This window comes from Botryllus schlosseri, chromosome 7, assembly GCF_051294905.1.
Source record: "Botryllus schlosseri isolate E-star chromosome 7, Bs_hap1, whole genome shotgun sequence".
NCBI classification, from domain to species: Eukaryota; Metazoa; Chordata; class Ascidiacea; order Stolidobranchia; family Styelidae; genus Botryllus; species Botryllus schlosseri.
This window is the reverse complement of record NC_137242.1, coordinates 24,670,475-24,686,686: the sequence shown is the minus strand read 5'-3', so window position 1 is coordinate 24,686,686 and position 16,212 is coordinate 24,670,475. Positions and strand designations below refer to the sequence as shown.

The 16,212-nt window shown below is 39.7% G+C and overlaps 2 long non-coding RNA genes across 2 annotated transcripts; both read left to right on the top strand.

Annotated features, from left to right (window-relative positions):
• The first annotated feature begins 1,732 nt into the window (after positions 1-1,732).
• LOC145442980 (uncharacterized) lies at positions 1,733-4,674 on the top strand. Its single transcript, XR_013916233.1, has 2 exons — positions 1,733-3,868; positions 3,947-4,674. It is a non-coding gene; the product is annotated as an uncharacterized LOC145442980 (long non-coding RNA).
• A 2,285-nt stretch (positions 4,675-6,959) lies between these two features.
• On the top strand, positions 6,960-9,265 carry LOC145442967 (uncharacterized). Its single transcript, XR_013916221.1, has 4 exons — positions 6,960-7,056; positions 7,171-7,470; positions 8,405-9,189; positions 9,251-9,265. It is a non-coding gene; the product is annotated as an uncharacterized LOC145442967 (long non-coding RNA).
• The last annotated feature ends 6,947 nt before the right edge of the window (positions 9,266-16,212 follow it).

Below are 16,212 nucleotides of genomic sequence, written 5' to 3'. Positions count from 1 at the left end.
ACTACTATGGTCATTTACACCAGGCCAATTTTTTTTCTTCCTTCATATCCCTTAGCTACTCACTTGTAGCACGGTCCACTTATAGGCTTTCTATAAGATACGCTTACACGGATGAGATGGCAGGAGAATCCTATATAATCCTTCAACACTTAGGCAGGAATTTTGGAGTCCACCTTGGTCGAACTGGAGCTAGCAACCCTTCGGTGTTTGCAGCTGTGGATTATACCACTACGCTATCGCGCCACCTTATTTTTCGTGATGCAAGTTTTATTGTGGCCGTCCATTAGGGGTGCATCTATATCGGCTATGTATATAGTATTGTCATTCTGGCAGTTTTGTTACGGCCACAAAGGGACTAGTACTGAGTACGTTAAATAGACACTAGGTGGAAACATGAGGAAGCATGCCACTTGTTATCTGAACGCCGGTAGATGAGGGGATTAATAAAGCTCTGTGACTCTGAAAACGATTGTTGTATCTAGAGTTACATTTAAAACAAATGGTGTTTTAAAACACTTTGTTTAAAACAAGTTTTTCTTGAAAACGTTGCATAATTATTCCATAATTGTGTAAATACTTCCGGAAAAACATATAGTATGAGATAACCGACGATTTACATACGATATAGTCGACGAATAATAGGGCTCCCATATTTTGGAATCCTGAAAGAAGATCAATTTATAGGCTACAATTCGTGAAAGTTAGACTAGAAAACTACTGATTCTAAAATTTTTACCAGAACTTTTGTTGCGTTGACTAAAAAAAAGGTCATTCTTCCGGTTCGTATAGTAACACTAACGTATAAGATGTGGAATGGTTGGATCAATTGGTACGGAATGGATGTTCTGATGATGATGAACCCCATCCGCATAAATGCTGCGCAACGATGTAGTCCTGGTCAAACATATCTTTGTCCGTTTCGGACAGGCGTCAGAAGCGCTCAATATCACCGTTCTTCGCTATAACATGGCTTTGGCGTTACTATCGTGCTCGTCCTCCACTTCGCCCTGACACTAGCAATGAGCATGTTGCTTCCAATATAATCGATATGACTTACGCATGTGACTAATGGAGCATCTATAAATGCGAACTATTCGATATCACCAAACAGAGTTTTAAAAAGTGAGTTTATAAGACTTTAACTGGAAACTGAACAGTCACCACAATGACTTGGACTCGGACTTGACTCGTTGCTGAATTGAAAATGACTCGACTTGACTCGAGTCAAAACTACAAAAGTGAGATTGAATTGTTACTTGTGACTCGGAGCCTCGTGACTTCGTTGCAACTCTGTTCCTTAACAATGTGTACAAAGGGTGTCAGACAACACCACGTTATATCGATTTATATCCTTTCCACCTTTGTCGAGAGCTAATCAGGTGCTTGATATTATAGGTAGGCTATCCACATTAAAATCTTTACCGTGGATCACCGTGACCTGTAGAGTGATAAATGCACGATATTTCGGTACTACGCTAATTCAGTTTGATTACATTTATTCAAATACGTAGTCATTGAGATTGAAGCCAATTTATAGAGAAAGTGACACGTTCACACAACTAAGAAAAATCTAATTCATTCGACTTGACTCATTACAACCCGGACTATAGCAGCGCAGTGAAAGCACTTTCTTATACAGCTTTTCTTGCAAGAATTCACACGACAGAAGTTATGATGTCGATGATTTGACCATATAGTGTCCTATTCGGTGTGGACACAAGAGAATCTCACGGCTCAGTGGTATTGGTCTACGTTACATTTTCCATTTGGCTAAAGGCAATTTGACGGTAATTTTTGACCGGCTTCTCGAGCATCAGATTTGATAAAACGGGTATCAATCGAAAGCTTCCGCTATACTCATTACGAAAATATAAATTCTATTTCGCTCATGGCCCTGGAACCCCCACAGTCAGCTTCGAATTTTTCATTATTATGCAGAGTGGCATAGTGACGCAACGATGCTTTCTGGCGAAACGAGAGCGTAGCAGAGGAGCAAATGAGTGGTTGTGCGGCTGGCGTCGCGGCAATGGGCAAGGAGCTTGTATTTCGAAGTACAATCGCGTCGCAGAGCAAAGTTGCGCTGTTGAGATTTTCTATAGCCACACCAATTACCAGCCTTTCCTTGATCTGTAAGGGTGGAACTGGGTCCACAGAATGCATTAGGGCCCTACGAATTTTCGTTCATTGTCATTCAACTAATAAAGATCGTTCGGTCTAGGTAGCTGTATACAATGGATATGTCAGATTATTATGATATCGATAGGCTTAGCCCGTTTGTTGTGTAGGGCTCTAGAGACACGTTGCGCTGTTGATGGTGGGTGTCGGTACTTTCTATAGTCGCTTTGATGTGAGCACACATTACCGGCCTTTTCTTGTGCCTGTAAGGGTAGGACTTCGTCCGCGAATGCAGCAGGTAAAAAGTTGATTGACGGTATGCAGCAGGGGTGTCGAACTAAACTGGGGTCGCGGTCCGGATTCAAACCTTCATTGGATAGCTTGCGGGCCGGACCAGTCGAATGATTCAAAAATGTTACCATCAAAGCCATAAACCATCGTCTTTCACTGGAATGCTCTATTACCAAGCCTAGTCTTGACGGGGTTTTAGTTTTCTTTATGTGGCCGAAATATGCGTGTCTGTTTATTGATACGTTAACAGCGTTGTGATGACTTGAATCATGACTCGACTCGAGGCGCATATATGTTCAGGAACTCAACTCCATTCAAGTCACTTTTTGCATTAACTTCGAATTACTCTCTTCATTATAATATCAATCAAATACTAATGTAACTTTTCTCGGATGTCTCATGTATGATGTGATATTTCCGCAAAGTTATTCAGCGATGCGATAGTTTTAGTATATCTGCCCCTAAATTGTAATTCCCGAGAGAGCAGTTGAACACCACTTTTGTTGGCTTCGTAATATAGGCCTACTAATCTTAATAATATTAATTATTGATTTTATTGCGTTTTGATGTTTTCAAAGCATTTACCAATTTGGAGTCATCAGAGTAGACGTCAGAATACCTCTTCGGCTATTGAGCATGTATCTTATTCATGTTACTGAAACTTCGGTTAGTGCAATTCGCGGCGTATTCGTCTTGTGCGTAACATGTGTTTGCTTCAAAGCTTTATTGGCTGTGCTATTTTACGTGGCAGTGGAAATGATTGATGACGAGCTGCCAATATATCCTGTTTTGGCACACACGCCAATTTATACTACCTCGTTAACACGCTAATTGATTTTTGTGCTCGTGAGACAGGACGTAATTCCCGCTCTTTACTTCTCCCGGAAAGAAAGTTTTGAAGGTGGTTGCTGTGACATACCGTTTAAATGCCGCGTCCATAGTTACGTGATGTTATCAAGAACATTCGATTAAAGATCACTCCTAAATATCGAATTAACCTGCATTTGGAGCAAAGGTTTTCAAGCTATCGGTCAAGACGTTGTTTTCACCGGGTAACAGAGTTTTTCTGGTATATTCTACAGCAGTGACTTTCAACCTGGGTTTTGCAGAGGTGTGTGGTTCAGAAATCATCTCATCAAATCGGCCCATGAGTAGGTCAGGCGGCGGTGTTAGCATAACATTTTCAGTAATCAGCAGTCAGCAGGTCTGAGCAAAGGTGCTGACGTTTTAGTAATCAGGTCACCAAATCTAAAGGTGTGTCATGGAGCATTTGCGAAACGAGAATTGGGCCACGACCATAATATGGTTGGGAACAACTGATTAAGGTTCCCGTATTTGTGTGAACCAATATTGTCGTTCATGACTCAAGATCGCGGCCGGATCACTGAAAATCGATGTTGGCTTGTGTTCTACCTAAAGTGTGGAAACATAGTTCTCATACCACAAAACTAAGCATGGAAAGGTAAGATTAAAAATTATTAGGAATTATTAGAACAAATTGTGTCAACTCGAATTAATTTCTTTGTCATTTTCACATCAGATGCCAGCCAAATAACTGTATCCCAGCGAGGAGAGAACAAGGAGAGCCTCGCCTCTCCTATTCCGATTAAGGACCGGCTGCTGCAAACACAATTTCGCCTCACGCCCCACGCCTGACTTAACTAGCTGACTAGTGACTATATTCCAATGATTGCCATAGCCTAAACCGGCGTCAACATCATACTCCAGGGGCGAGCACCTTCTGTAATCGGCAAGCCTGATATGGGAAAGGAGATGCTTGGGTTGGATTCCAGAATCGGTACATAAATCGCGTATTTATCCACCTATACAAGAAATATATCGTATTTAATGTAGACTTATAGTTTCCAGCATAGAAACCAAAAACGGTATTGAATTAATTTGTTAACGTAATGTACGTTAATAGCTGTTGAAGTCAATGAGACATCTGTGGTCCATCAAAGTTCTCAAGTTCCTTGAAACCTGGCTGCCTTTCGGACGTGGAAGACCTTGGTAAAGACTGCACGTGAACATCAGTTAGATTGGAACGTCTTGTTAACGTTCATGGTCGAAAATATTTGCTCGCAAATGTATGTAGACCCGAGCAGACCAGGTAGTGTCATGGCCATTTCTCCCAGGTGGGCAAACTGAGATTGATTCCGTGACGCATAAAACTTGTTTTTTTTTGTTTTATTTTAGTTTGGTATACTCTATAGAACAAAGGTGTCAAATTCGAAAGTTGTGAAAGGAATACAACATTACAATGCCTAACTGAGTGATGTTCTGATGTCCGAATCGACTGCCAATAAGAATGCTGTGTTTGGAAAGATGAATATTTATGAGAGCTTACTTTTACGGCCTGACATCCGCACACATCATGGAGACATTCCTGAACCATGTTAGTTAGGGATTACCATAGCCTATACGTCCTCCTGTAGTAGGATTTGTTCTCCTTTTTCAAGAAATCGAAATGGTCCTCCGATTACGCCCAAATGTCCTTCATTGTGGAAATTCGTCCTTCTTTATAGCTTTGACAACCAGGTGATTGTCCAGGCACAGCGAAAAAAAAACACTGTGTAACTGACGCGAATTCTGGATTTCGATTGATGACTAAAAAAGGTCAACCACAACCCAAATAACGTTAGAGCAGGTCTCCGGGAATCGAGTTGGAAAATATACACTTTTTTAAATTTTTTTAGCGAACACAACAGTATTTTCTCCTGGAAATTTTCAACTTGACCGTTTTCTCGTCCCATACTATAAGTTGTTCAATGTGTAAAAAGTGTCCTCTTTTCCGGTTCTCAAAACATGGCATATTAAATCCTTTGATTAGGAGAGGGACGTACAGCATGCACCCGCTGTCTTACCAACAATATAACGACATGAATTTTCTTCTGCTGCAATTGACTTGATACCTCCGATATAAACCGATCGTGGCCGACAAAACTCGGTTTTGAAACGAACAAGAATTTACAGTTGATGTTGAAGTTTTGGGCTAGGTTACTCCTTCCAAACCACGACGTATGTAGGCCTACTACAGTTGTAGGTATATATTAAGTTTGAGAAATTTATACATGATTAACGTAAAATATTACGGTTGAAATTAGGCGTGTATCCGTGAAAATATGATATTGTATTATTATTTTTGTGCTAAAGCTTCGTTACTTTGAAGACTTTCACCTGATGGCTTTCCATTATTCAGGAATTATCAAGGAAGCATTTTCGGCAGTATCATTAGATAAACGCTGAAGGAAGGCACAATATATTGGGCTAACATAGGAAAATGAGTATGATGATCGCCTTCTGTCCGTCACTGATCAGTAGATGTAAAAGGTTACATCGACAACCTATACCGTGCCCTTATGCTCTTAGTTATGTTACTAATATTCCAAATATCATTCTGGCTCTATACATCGATCTGTTTGCTGTAAAAGTTGCTAACCCATGTGCTGGATTAGATAACCCACGAGATCGCGTGATTGTAGAGTGTTTAGACGCGTGATCGGTAGCTCGTGGGGTCTATACTCATGACTAGGTCGGACCATAGACTTAGTATAACTGGTATCCATGGTTTCCGTGGTAGGTATGCTCCGCACACCGTGATTGCGTGGAGAGAAAGTCTTGATGGACTGACGCTAAACCCTTTATTCTTTTCGCATCTTCATCGACCAAGCACCTCCGGCGGTGCCGAAGTGAATAAACCGCTTTTCATCCTAACCTATTTTGGTTGATACGCTCAATATGGCACAAGGACGGTTTGACGAACATTGCGTATACCAGAAGCGAGCTTTCTCGCTTCTCAGATCACGATATTTGCAGCGCTGACGGGATATACCGTGACAAGACACAGTAATAAAATTTTACCGTACCAAGAATTTTTTGCTATTCCTTTTTAATTGAATGGGTTCATCATGCTCTTCGACATAACGGAAAATTAAAAATCCATAAAGCGGAAGGCATATCCACTTTGTATTGGAGTCACCTGCATACCCGTGTGGGTATTTAACCGAGGATAAGTTCGTCATCGAATAGAACAGGCGCAACTGGCTGAGAGTTCTGCACTATTTTACTCGAGTGTATTCGCGTTGTCGTAAGTTTCCCTTCCCTGGTCACCCAGAGAGCATCGTGCTGTACCTAATGTATATTTTTGCATCGGTGAGATCACGGTATTTAAATAGGCACAAATGGCTCGCGTGCCGGGGGTTGCCGAACCCTGATCTGTATTGATATGTCCGGAATTCGAAATGTCAGCCTCGAATGATCCCGTCCTTTAAATGTGAGCCCTATAGTGCACATGCGACCTGCAAAGAAAAATGATGCATCCTGATTTGTAATCACACATGTTTCATAGAACTTATGTCGCGGGCAACTGTTTGTTTTTTCTATCTCATATATGGCAGTAAATACATAGCATTCTGAAACTTGAAGTGCATTCTTGTCTATGTGTGTGGCTTTAGTCGCGAGATTCAAATAAAACTTAGCTTATTTTCTCGGTCTAAAAAGTTTAAAAACTATACTGTGATAAGTGATAACGTTATTCGAAAATACCAATGTCGCTTTTAGAGACCCTGACATAACCAATAACTAAGATGAAAGTGACCTATATTGTCTTGGCAATTATGGCGATGACGATGGCTGAAGTTCGAGGACAACGTAAGTTATGAGTATTAGAATTCCACTGACCATTTCATCTGCGTATCGCCACGCTGCTCCGTTACTCCACGTTTTTGTTGGAGTACAAGATAATCGAAAGTCCTGATTTTTCAGTTTGCGACAGTACATGGCAATGCCCGCATGGATACGAGTGCAACATTTCTAAACGAAGATGCTATCCCCTTCACTCGTGCGACAAAGACTCACAGTGCCCGCCAGAATATTTGTGCAACATATACCAGAAGTCGTGTTATCCTTCAGCCTGCTCAATCGACCTGGACTGCCCAGTGACCTATGAATGCAACAGAACACGCAAACAATGCTATCCTCGCCCATGCATGTCCATCTGGGACTGTCCGTCCGGATACTTCTGCAGCACCACAAGTGCAAACACATGCTTACCTCTGTAATCGCGTGAGTAAATCATGTATAAGTATCAAATTCATTATGCTTTGCATTCAATATCAATGCTGCGTTTTTAAATATTCATAAATATCGTATTCTTCATGCGCCTATCGCAATTCACGAAATATTTAATGATTCTTATAAACCGTGTATGGCCAGTCCGTGGCTCGCGGGCCACATGCGGCCCTCGAGAGGGTTTCGACTGACCATCGTGGTAATTTTCGAACTTAGTTATATTATGAAATAAATTCCCAGGTAATTTAGTCTAAACTTGCAGCGCCAGCCAAAAATTTGATTAGTCTGACAGCGAATAAAATATGAAATAAATATGAATAAAATGACAGTTCCGACGATTGTCCAGTTTTTTATCGCATTTTAAGACATTTCTAGAAAAAGAGGACAAATTTCACAAAAAGATGACATTTAGGCGTCTTTCTAAGACACTTTCAATTTAATGAAAAAATAGGACAAATCCTTTTAAAAGATTACATATGGTATAGGCAACCCTACCTAATAGTCCTGTTCTTGCAAACTGAACCCAGCGGTTTACAGAAGCGACACGAAATATATGCAAGCAACAATATTATTGACCGAATTAATTAATATGTTAACTTTGAGAAACTTTTTGCCTGGCAATGAGATAAATTCACATTGAGGTTTCAGGACATAAATGTTAACAACTTTTATGCTAATGGGATGAGTCTAGTTTTCACTGTTACCTAATCCGAGCTTGCTCCCGTCGTACTACATCGACATTCAAGTGGCCCACGAAATGGTTCGTATATCTAATGTGACCCTTTATGCCAAAAGGTTGGCCCCACTGATATACACAAACGTACAAACGCATCCCTGTTTGCCATAGGCCTACATAACAAGTATGCATCGTTCTGACATTTCAGTGCAAGTATCCTCTCTCCTTACGTTTTGAATCTTTCAACCACAGATGTCAGAGAAGGCGACGGACCAAGGACTAAAGGTGGAAGTAATGAATTATCGATTGCTTTCTACCAAAAAAATAAAAATGTCGTCGGAAACTTACGGGGTATGTGTAATGATTACCGGTCGTGCCGAATCTTCGTCGATCAAGAGAGCAAACTTCCACGCAACAGTGATGCAGATGAATAAGGATGATCAAATAGAAAGCAGATGAGAATCATTAGAACAAGTCGACTTTCTATCTTCAAAAATCGAGCATATCAAGTTCAAGCGTTACATTTGGAAGCGACTCCCCGGGTTTGATTTGAAGATTGAGGTTATTGGAGCTAAAGTTCCCTTTTGTGAATCCGCATCAACGCCATTTGAAATAGCAACATCTCAATATCCACCATTAGCAGTCAGAACGTTAGCAATCAGTAGAGATATATGTTAAACCAGATGTCGCCAACTCCAGACGGGTCACGGGCCACTTATCAAATTTCGTAGAGGCCGCGGGCCGCAAGAACGCAATATCGAGATAGAATAGGTCACATAGTCCAACCATGTTTTTCAAACTTTACGATAGCACATTCAGCATAACGCTGTGATCTCTAACATCATCGGCGTAATAAATACTACGAATGAAATAATATTCTATTAAAGAAATACAAATACAACAAAAAATATCGTGCTCATCAGTGAGTCATCACTTTTATTCTATTTTGCACTTTGAGATGCATGTGCTACCCGACAACACTTTTCAGCGACTAAGGCATCGGCATTGGGGTTAGCTAGACACGGCATCCGGATACGGTAAGTCTGCAGTTGTCGGAACCTGGTAGGATGCAGAAATTACTGAGAAAAAAAATTTCAGCGAAGGGTAAAGAAAGTCAATTGTGGAGGAAACCGGGCTTCAGAAAAAATGTCGATAGCTCAAAGTTCAAATGAACGTTCAACCAGACAAGGAATACTCGGTGGTTGTCCAATTAAGCTAATTGAACGGAGATGTCGGTCACCTAATTTTAATCTAATTTGTGAAATGTTTCGATGCTCTTATTTTAATTGATATTTAATTTCTGATTTTCCTGAAAATACTTCAGAACAACTGTACCGTGTGAAACGACCCAAGCTCGATGTGCAGTACAGACATTTGCCGTTCTCGTACCTAGTATCACGAACTGAGACTTGATAAAAAAGTCAAAAGTGAGCTTGATTTTTCTTGTATCTCATTTGTGAATTCAGTAGGCCTAATCCTAATAATTGTGTAGCTACAATTCTAGTTCTCATTTAATATGGAAAAGCCGTATATCAATAATTTTAGCTCTAATCGTATTCGGAAAAGCTGACAATCTTCCAGTTGACCTGTTGTTGTTCGGCTGGTATGCATATGCGCAGATCGTGTGTATTAGTAATGGTGTGAAGTGAACGTGAGGTTCGCGTTCTGTTTGTGAACCTCACAAATTTAGATGTTAACGTTCACAAACGAACCTTGGTAAGTTCTGCACTGGGAACCTTTTTCCTAGATTACAATTTTTACCTCAATATAACATCTTTGGTTGAAATTTATTGCGTTTCAACTGCAGGCCACTCTATATGCATGGAACAGGCAGCATAACAAAATATCAATACTAAACCTTGACAATCTCAAAAAATTTTACTTGCTTTATTGCAAAAGTTTGCTCGAAATATCCAGCTTTCCGTCTGTGAATATTTAATGACTCTCATACGCGTAAGCGGTGTCTTTCAAAAGCCCAGAAGTGTGCCGTGCTACAAGTCGGCAGTTGCGTAATCAAATATAAGGAATATCGGCCTGGTGTAAATGACCATTGTATTCGACAAGCACCATGAATACCATAAACAATAACAATATGTACTTTAATATGTACTTCCGTATTGTGGCATTATATGGCCCGAGTCGTCGCTAACTATCGTGTACCTGTACAATAATATAGGATTATAAGCATTCACTTCACTGAAATAAAGGGTGGGAAATAGCAATATGACGACACGTGACGTGATGAGGTTCACGTTCGTGGTCGCACAGAACCTTTCCAAAAGGTTCGCGTTCACACGAACCTGAACCTTTCAGAGGTTCACACTATCCCTAGTGTGTACGTACTGTATAGATCATGAGTAGGCTATATGTGTGCATGCCGCAAAAATATCAAGGACAAAAATAAATTACGTCCATTCTTCCGCTGTTAAAAGTCATTGCAATGTCAAAATCATTCGATTTTCACTGTATGAGAGACAATCTCTACATTCCGGAGTATCCGGATACGGTCAGTTCTTCAAAACGCAAGAGATACTATTTTAGTCAATCTAGCCTCTGGTACTTAACCTGCGACTAAGGATGGTGCAAACCCCTGAAAGATTCAGGTTCTTGTGGACTCGAACCTTTTTGAAAGATTCTGCGCGAACGCGAACTATGACGTCATCTGACGTCATCCGAAATACACCAACCAAAACTCTGTCAACAAAAGGAGTTCGTGTATCACCTAAAAATAGTACATTGAAGGCTCTCTCTTTCATGCTGGTGACCTCATAATTTGTGATACGATGTTGATATACAATGTTCTTTCCATTTCTCTACTATAGTTGCTGACGATTACCCCTGACGAGTGTCAGCCGAAAATATTCGGGTTCATTTCCATATGAATATACTATTTAATTGTATATTGAAGTTCTGTACCTCCAAGAAGCTCTTCAAGTAATATAAAGGTATAAAGGATAGTCGCTCGATTTAAATCAGAGGTCTCAAACACGCGGCCCGCCAGAGCATTTTGTGCGGCCCGCGACGATATTGTAGATTTTTATTAATTTGACAATATATAAGTGTCACATATATCTTTTCAGGTCATAAAGTGAAAATTCCCTCTTAAATTGCTCCGAAAGCCGGAACCAAATTACCAAACTTTACCATCACATCAATTGCAAACGCTACCATTCCGTGGAAAATTGACTATTTCGCCACATTTCCAATTCATGATGACAAAACCTGAACCTTAGACGATTCCTGACTGACATTTGTGAGTTGGACTTGGACGCGACCTTTCTTAGAATTACTCAGACTCGGGCTAACTCGATGGCAAAATGAAAATGACTCGAGTGGACTCGGAGTGACTCGGAATGACGTGAATTTGTTAGAACCACGGACGCAACAAACTAATCGCGTATCAGTGGAATAGTAATAGATCAGAAGGTCACAGCATGGTATTTCGCTAACAAGCAAGTAGTTATGGCAACTATTGGCAATCTGTTAGTTACATCTTTGGTCGCTAAACCATGTTATCAAGACCACTTAAAGGTATCGAAAACCGTAGTGGTACGCTCCAACGATGTAACAACAATGGGCTGTTCGGCGTTCCGACATTTCAATCACTAGGACACATTCGGTAATATATTTATATTATATTTATATTTTTTTCTGCTCCTATAATTGAAGATATTTGGCCATGATATTAATAGCCTACTCATCAGAAGCATACCTGGATCCTGGATTGGAATTGCAATGCTCAACTTAAAACTGTTTTGATATCAGATCAGTCTCTATTATCAATCTGTTAAATTCAAAATATTCATAGTAGCTGCAAAATTATAACCCGATAGCTTCTATGATGTCATCATATATTTGTCCACCCACATGGTGTCTATATCTTATAATTAATATATATCAAGTACAACAACAATTCTATTCAAATAGTTATAAATGTGATGATTCTTTTAGCGCTAGGCCTAAATTGATACCAGAGTAAATCACATTTTGACGATGTGTGTTTACTCTCAGTCTGCTGGATCGACTCACTTTCAATATGACAATTCCCGCCAAATAAGGCCTGCTTGCAAAGACATAGAATACCCCTATAAATGCTGCGGCTCGTAGCGTCGTCAAAACTGGAAAACTGGCCCGCGAGCACATTTGAGTTTGAGACCTCCGATTTAAATCATACAAGAGGGTAATATGAGCAGTTTACAGAAGAGAGATACATTTAAATTAGATTACTTTACTACTAGTTTACGACACTGCGTTTGCGGTCAATTTATCTGTGATATAACAGAGAGAGAGAGAGAGAGAGAGAGAGAGAGAATCATCTAACCGAAATACATTACTAAACAGACGGCAACGATGATGGTACAGAAAATACGCATGTACAGTATTCGGTATCAGATTGGAATGATCGATACGACCTTGGAGGTCAACTAGTCTGACCACAACGGCATCAAACAGGTACTCTTGTCTCTATACAGTCTGGATGTAACAAATGTTAGTTGAAAGAAAGCAAATAAAATAGAAAAAATTAAACGATGGTAGCAAATGATCAATGAAGCAATGTCTGGGTGATGTAGGACGACAGTGTTAATGAGACGACAAGATGTCATTAAGTAGGTCTATTTTTAATTTATTATAAGGCAATTCCAGGATATGTTGTGACAATAAATTCCAGATGATAGGTCCTAATGGAAGCTCGATCAAACGCGAAATCTTTGAGAGACTGTGTGTGCTCACATGTCACATCAGCCGTCTGCGTATCGTTAACAATCAGGACTTATATACGAGATATAGCGATTTAGTTGACACTGATCACTTGATGACTTGAAATTGACTCGTAAATTTTGCTTCGAGTAAATCCGCATTTCTGAAGCGTGGAGTCAAGTAACTTAAACTGATGAAAGACAGTTTTTGCCTATTGTCCCGGTATCGGTACTGATATAGGTAAGACTGACACCAAGTCATATAGAATGCGTCGAGTCATTTTGCCATGTTAAGAACATATGCCGCGTGCCATTAAAACTCGGCATTTTTTCACGGGACAAACAATTTTTCTCCATACGGATCGCAGGTGCTCGGTAAGAGAATAATTCCATTGAGTACCTTTGGGCTTTCTGAGAGTGGTATTCTGCAAATTGTGCCATAGCGCCAACGTCGGCGTTGCCTTGCAAGTCATTACGATTTAAATCTATAATTTTAATATTCAAAATAATAGGATCTTGGTTTCTCTCATACCTTACATAACATCCACTTGCAAAGTAATAATTTGATTTAATGTAATAAATATAATGTCTATAATGTATGTAATAAATAAATGTATTACTTTTCAAGTGGACGTTAAAAAAGGTCTGGAAGCAAGTCAGATCTTAGTAAGATCTCTATCGTCTGCTATCGGTTCAACAAATTGTTCTACGCACTCTGCACAGATGATTGACAAACACGTTATTATATAGTAGGGTTACCATTAATGTGGACTGTGGAGTGAAAAATGAAAATTTTTGAATTTCGAATAAGTGCATTGATATGTGGTGCCAAATAGCAAATTAATAAATTTTGTCATAATTTTGGGCTCGTACGCCCTCTAGTGGTCGTGCACTTTCATCAAACAAGCCGAAAATAGCCAATTTCGCCATATCTTGATAACCGCTTACACTAGAAAGCTGGTTTTACGTTTAAAAGATGCAGAAGCCACATGTTTCCATCTCACTTCCATAGAAATTACTCTTAAAAATGAACAGAAAAAAGTTACAAGCAAATCACTGATTTTATAGGTAAAATTAGGCACCGAAGCAGTGGGTGGGATGTCAAAGCGTGTAGTGAGTGATCTTATGACTGAGCAACATACCCCCGTCAATTAGAAGTACTTCTCTACTTTTGAATCCTGAAACATGGGCAGAGGCTTCAGTCACCACTGTCACATCTCTTTCCACTGCCTGGTTGGGGCCAGAATAACTTAGCTATATTGGTGATGATCTCAGGTTTTCCAGCTCGAGATCTGACAAGGTCATGATTGCAGGCGGCTGTTCAATATGTCTGATGTTTAAGTTGACAATTTGGAAGATGTAGCCTCGATATTCATGATTGGAATTCGGAAGAATCTGATGCTGATCTGTCAATGTTGCTGTTTTTAGGTTTGGTTTCATTTAAATATCCATCTAAGTCGTCAATTGGATCCAGATCTGCAATATTTAGAGGCTGGCCCGATCGTTCATGCAAGATTGTTGACTCTCACATGCCAAATTTACAAGGTATCATGTGGGACAGAGTTATCATCGAGAAATATGAACTGTCTTGCTCAATTTCGCATGGAAGTCTATTTTGTGTCATGGTTTGAAATAAAAATGCACAATTCCATTGTTGATGGCGCAAAAAAATTATACAGTATAGTTTCCTGTGTCACAAAGCTGCCTGATACATGAATTCGTTCTCTTGTACTATCTATGCTACGAAGAAATGCTTATTTTGATAACCCAGAAAATGTTTAGCTGGGAATGCTTGGTGACGAGGAGAAACGTGTCCGAAGACTTGCAGTTTCCAAGATTACAGCTATGCTAGATCAACCACATCGTACCAAATTCCAATTTACGACTTTTAAGGAGGATATATAAATGAAACCAAACCTAAGAACAGCAACATTGACACCAGCATCAGATTCTTCCTAATTCCAATTATCAACATCGAGGCTACATCTTTCCACTAAATTGTCAACTGCCTGAAATCAAGACCTTGTCAGATCTCGAGCTGAAAAACCTAAGATCATCACCATTACGGCTGTCATCCTTGCCACAACCAGGCAGTGGACATACATCTGACAGTGGTCACTGAAGCATCTGCCCATGTTTTAGGATTCAAACGTAGAGATGGCCTCATCAGATAAAAACCGAAGTCTCAAAATCATATGAAATATTTCAATACTAAACATGTCACATGATATTAATGTTTGTGCAGCCTGTACAAATTTCTCTGTTTCCAATACAGAATTGATGCTTGTGTTTTGAATGCGGAATTCCATTTTTAGTGTTTTCGATCAGGAGCCTTGTGATACATGTGATACAAACTCTACAACAGCATATTAGTAAGAAATCTCTTGAAGGTCACTGTTTTAAACTTATCACCATATCGCGAGGCCGCACTACCGATGAACCGTTGAACTACCGATGGACCGTTGTAAATGCAGTTTTAGCAGTCACTATTCGATGCCCGAGCACGATTTATACTTGGAGGGGGCTTCATTTGTTTGAGGAAGTTTTGAAAAGTAGTTGTAATTGATGCTCAGTCACAAGATCAAGCAATACACGCTATTGACATCCTACCCTCTGCTTCGGTGCTTAATTTTACCTATAAAATCAGTAATTTGCTTGTAACTTTTTTCTGTTCATTTTTAAGAGTAAGTTCTATGGAAGTGAGATAGAAACATGTGGCTTCTGCATCTTTTGAGCCCAAAACCAGCTTTCTAGTGCAAACGGTTATCAAGATATGGCGAAATTAGCTATTTTCGGCTCGTTCGATGAAAGTGCACTAGAGGGTGTACGAACCCAAAATTATGACAGAATTTATTAATTTGCTATTTGGCACCACATGTCAATACACTTTTTTGAAATTCGAAAATTTTCATTTTTCACTCCACCCTAGTTACCATGCGTCCTCTTTTATGAAAGTGTCCTCGGAGGACGCACTTATGTCTCTTTTTGAGATTCTGTGCTCTTTTTTGAGACTGATATGCGCCCAAATTCGACTGATATGCCGTATTTGGAGCACTGAGCGAGAAATTTGACATTTTTTTAGTCAGTTTTGTATAGGATCAGCTAACAGCTACACAAACAGTCGCCAGTAAATCTTCACAGACTTCTTCTGATCGGTGCAACGCAATGATGATATTTAAAATCGTAATATATTAAGGATAAGGATCGTTGGTGAAACTTGGAAGTTTCCGTACAAATTAAACTCATTCAGAGTTCAAGAAACGTCATTTCTCTCGGATGGCTTCGGTTTATTAGCAATTTATTAGTTCAATACACCTAGGCTTACCATATTTTGGAAATGTAAAAAGAGGACACTTTTTCAGA